The following is a 5,063-nucleotide window of genomic DNA, read 5'->3' on the forward strand; positions in this document are numbered from 1 at the left end:
CAGCATCAAATTCAGACATATGATCAAGTACAATTTCAGACTCAATGCATGAAGAGTGAGAGGCATGCAGATTAGAGTAAAGATCAGTCATGTATTCATCAATAACATGGTCAATAATTTCAGCACGAAATACAGAAAGATCTTCAGATGGGTATTTCATAGCATCCAGAATATTAAAATGAACAGTTATATCACCAAACTCCATGGATAGTGTGCCTGCATAAACATCTATCTTAGTTCTAGCAGTTTTCATAAAAGGTCTGCCTAGAATGATGGGAACTGATCCTTGAGAAAATCCATCCTCCATATTCAAAATATAAAAATCAACAGGGAAAATCAGTTCACCAACTCTAACTAAGACATCTTCTATGAAACCAATAGGATATGCAACACTTCTATTAGCTAAATGAATTACCACATCAGTTGACTGCAAGGGACCTAGAGATAAAGAATTAAAAATAGACAGAGGCATAACACTAACAGAAGCTCCTAAATCTAGCATGGCATTGTCAAACTTACTATTCCCTATAATACAAGGTATGCTGAATGTACCTGGATCTTTGCATTTTTCAGGAATTTGAGGAACATATTTACCAATCAATGCGGAGACATTTCTGCCCATGCTAATTCGTTCACTTCCTTTAAGCTTCCTCTTATTAGTGCACAGCTCCTTTAAGAATTTGGCATATCTTGGAATTTGCTTTATTGCATCCAGCAGAGGTATGTTTACCTCTACTTTTCTGAATGTTTCCAAGATCTCTTTCTCTGCCTCTTCCATTTTTTTGTTGGAAACTGCTCTTAGAGGGAATGGAAGAGGAGGGATGTGCTGCTTCTGCAAATCAGAATTACCAGTGGAAGATTCACCTGCACAGAAATTGTTAGGTAAATTTTTGTCATTACCTTTTTCTGGGTTAGAGTGAAGTTGGGCAGGTTCATTTGCAGATGAGGAAGGTGCTACGGGTTGAGGTCCTTGACACTGCTTTCCCGACCTCAATGAAATGGCATTGACATTTTTGGGATTTTGGACAGCTTGAGAAGGCAGCTTGTCAGAATTCTGGGACTGTTGTTGATTCAATTGTGTAGCCAATTGTCCCATCTGATTGGTTAAGCTCTGAATGGAGGCTCTGGTCTCTTGTTGAAACTGCATGTTCTGCATAGTCATTTGCCTCACAAGTTCTTCGAGGGAAGGTTGTGGAGGGGTCTCAACTGTTGGCTGTTTCTGGGGCTGTTGCTGTTGTTGGATTGGTGGAGGAATGTATGGTCTGCATGGGCCAGCAACATTTTGGAAGGAAGGAACAAGCTGCTGTTGTTGTTGCTGAGGGCTAGACCATCTGAGATTAGGGTGATTCCTCCATCCAGGGTTGTATCTGTTGCTGGAGAGGTCATAATTGTTCTGCTGTGATTGATTTTGCTGCTGAGGTTGAGGAGGTCTATTGTAAATATTAGCAGCATAAGCTTCAGGCTGCTCAATTGCTCCAGGTTGCTGCATGGAAGGGCAAAGGTCTGTATGGTGGTCAGCAGAGGAGCACAAACCACAGACCCTTGCAACAGGTACAGATTTCTGGTTCAAGGCCAGCTGGGTTACCAAGTTAACCAATGCATCCAATTTGCCTTCAAGCTTCTTAGTTTCAGATGATGCAGCTGAGTTTGTAGCTACCTCATGCACTCCTCTAATGACTATAGCATCATTTCTGGCGCTAAACTGCTGGGAGTTGGAAGCCATCTTCTCAATTAAATTTCTGGCTTCAGTAGGAGTCATGTCTCCAAGGGCTCCACCACTGGCAGCATCTATCATACTTCTCTCCATATTACTAAGTCCTTCATAAAAATATTGGAGAAGCAGCTGCTCTGAAATCTGATGGTGAGGGCAACTGGCACATAGTTTTTTAAATCTCTCCCAGTATTCATACAGGCTCTCTCCACTGAGTTGTCTAATACCTAAGATATCCTTCCTGATGGCTATGGTCCTGGAAGCAGGGAAATTTTTTTCTAAGAATACTCTCTTCAGATCATCCCAGCTCGTGATGGACCTTGGAGCAAGGTAATACAGCCAGTCCTTTGCCACTCCCTCTAATGAATGAGGAAAAGCCTTTAGAAATATGTGATCCTCTTGGACATCTGGGCGTTTCATGGTGGAGCAGACAATATGAAATTCTTTCAAATGTTTGTGCGGGTCTTCACCTGCAAGGCCATGAAACTTTGGAAGCAAATGGATCAGTCCAGTTTTAAGAACATATGGGACATCCTCATCAGGGTATTGGATGCACAAGCTTTCGTAGGTGAAATCAGGTGCAACCATTTCCCTTAGAGTCCTCTCACGGGGTGGAGGTTGTGCCATGTTCTCAGAATTTTCAAAATTAGAATGCTCAGAATCAGAATGCTCAAAATTATAATGCTCAAAATCAGGATGTTCAAAATCACCAATAACAGAATGCACAGATTCACCAGTAATGGAATGCTCAGAATGATCACAAGGTATAAAATGATGCCTAACTAATCTATGAAATGTCCTATCTATCTTAGGATCAAAGGGTTGTAAGTCAAATGGATTTCCTCTAGTCATACACTACATTCAGCATGCACAACTAGTTGCTTTGTCATGTAAATAAAGGTGCAGGTTTGAACTACAGCTACCCTCAAATGATATCCAAATGACTTGAAATTTTGTGAGAAACCTTATAAAATGATGAGAAGATAGCACAAAAAATTTCAGGCAAAAATTCAAAGTCTAACTATGGAAGCTAAAAATGGTAGGTTAAGAAAAATAAGTGAATAAAACTTGAAAAATAAAAAACTTTTGACAGAATCACTATTTTTGGACGATGGAGACCTCAGTCGGCCTATGGCTGGCTACCATGGTGTAGGAAATTTTTTTCTACCCCAAATACATATATAATAATTGCGATTCTGATAACCGGAGCAAAAGTTATGGCCGTTTGAAGTTTTGACAAACACAAAATTTGCTACTTTTTTGGAACTTTCAAATCTGACCAAACTAAAGGCTCTAGCTATTTTTCCCACAAAATATAGATTAAAAGAAGTTACCACAAAAAATTTCAGCCAAAAATAACAACTCTAGCTACTAAAACAAAAAATCTCAAATAATTCAGCATGGGTGGTCGCTAAATCCGTCGCTACTTGATTTCTACTACTACTCTGTCTTGCCGCACGCAAAAGTGGTCGCTAAGTTCGTCGCAAAACACTATTCACAGCAAAACACCCAAAACTGAAACAAGGGAAGCGCTTAATAGGAAAACTGAAACAGAACACACACTAAACAAAATACCAGGACACTAAACAACACTAACACACATACTAACACAATACTAACAATTAAACATAAAACACGAAGGAATTAAACACACAACACTAGCTAGCTATTATGAACCTTTGGACACTGCTCCCCGGCAACGGCGCCAAATTTGATCGAGGTCGTACCCGAATCAAATAAACATGAAAATGCAGTAACTAGGAAGTGATCCGAGGTTGTTTCCCAACGAACAATGACAAACCAAATGTTCATAATATACTTGCGCAGTAACAGTAACGATTGGGGGGGCGGGTTTGTTTGTTTTGTGATTAAAGAGAAGAACAAGTAAACTGGAATATGAAACTACTAATATTAAAAACGGGTTGTTTCCTCTGATTCAGAAGCCATTCTCTTATCCTGGGTTATGGAGAATTCGTCCCTAACAGTCAACCACTTAATCCAACCCTATTTCAATTTACTAAGCGAAAATCAACTTAGGGTTGTCAATACGTGATTAGGCACCACATACACCAGTTAGCCCTTCGTCCATTAAGCATGAACGCAAGTTAGGCTCAGAGGCAATTAATCGAACACGAAGCGTGCACTGATTAATGTTCACCAATTTGGGATAACTGGTGAAGGGAAAACTTCCAGGAAACCACATTACAAATGAAACCTCAAAGAGAGTTGGGCTTTGTCCTCAAAAGGAAACAACACCAGAAAAACTAGCCTTCCATAGATTCAAACAGAAAACGCAAATGAAACATGAAGCAGAAACGTAAATGAACAGAAACGTAAATGAACAGAAATGTAAATGAAACAGAAACGTAAATGAAAGTAGAAGAAGAAGCAAGAACAAAATTGTAATTAGAAGCAGAAAACGGAAAATTGCATTAAGAACGAAAACAGTAGCCTTAGAACAGAAAAACGTAGAAACCTAAAACAAAAGCTCTGAATAATAAAATAGCATAACAGAATGGCCTTGCACGAATCCCAAGGCTGCTATTTAAAAAGAGTCACTCAAACTCACTGGGCCCTATTACAATACTCTGGCCCAAAACGAAATAAACACTGAACAACATAAAATAAAATTGCGAAATTTCCTAATTAGAAATTAACTAAGGTAAGCACTGCTTTATTTGCCCTCTTCAAGTCCATAACCAAAATCCGGATTAAGCCCAATGTTTCATTAATTCCTGAAATTAGATTAAAAACATCAAATTAGCTAAATGAGCCCAAATAATAAAATTGCCTGATTAATTGACAATTAAGACCAATCAGTAATTAAAATGGTGCAAAAAGGGTTTAGAAAATAGAAGAAAATGATGGCACATCAGTGGAGGATGCACGAAAAGCGCTAGGCAACAAATTCGTGGGGCTCCGGACTCAATGGTGGAGGATTCATGAACGACAATCAATTCGTGGGGCTCCGAATAAGATGGTGGAGGATTCACGAACAGCGCTAGGCAATCAATTCGTGGGGCTCTGGACTCAATGGTGGAGGATGCATGTATGGCAATCAATTCATGGGGCACGAATAAGATGGTGGAGGATGCACGAACAGCACTAGGCAATCAATTCGCGGGGCTCCGGACTCAATGGTGGAGGATGCATGTATGGCAATCAATTCATGGGGCACGAATAAGATGGTGGAGGATGCACGAACAACACTAGGCAATCAATTCGTGGGGCTCCAGACTCAATGGTGGAGGATGCATGAACGAAAATCAATTCATGGGGCTCCGAATAAGATGGTGGAGGATGCACGAACAGTGCTATGCAATCAATTCGTGGAGCTCCAGACTCAAAGGTG

At 40.1% G+C, this 5,063-nt stretch overlaps 1 non-coding gene across 1 annotated transcript; it reads left to right on the forward strand.

Annotated features, from left to right (window-relative positions):
- The first annotated feature begins 1,853 nt into the window (after window positions 1-1,853).
- Window positions 1,854-1,960, forward strand: LOC121174681 (small nucleolar RNA R71). The gene has a single exon (XR_005890955.1). It is a non-coding gene; the product is annotated as a small nucleolar RNA R71 (small nucleolar RNA).
- Window positions 1,961-5,063: the final 3,103 nt, after the last annotated feature.

This window comes from Glycine max, chromosome 3 (assembly GCF_000004515.6).
Source record: "Glycine max cultivar Williams 82 chromosome 3, Glycine_max_v4.0, whole genome shotgun sequence".
Lineage (NCBI taxonomy): Eukaryota > Viridiplantae > Streptophyta > Magnoliopsida > Fabales > Fabaceae > Glycine > Glycine max.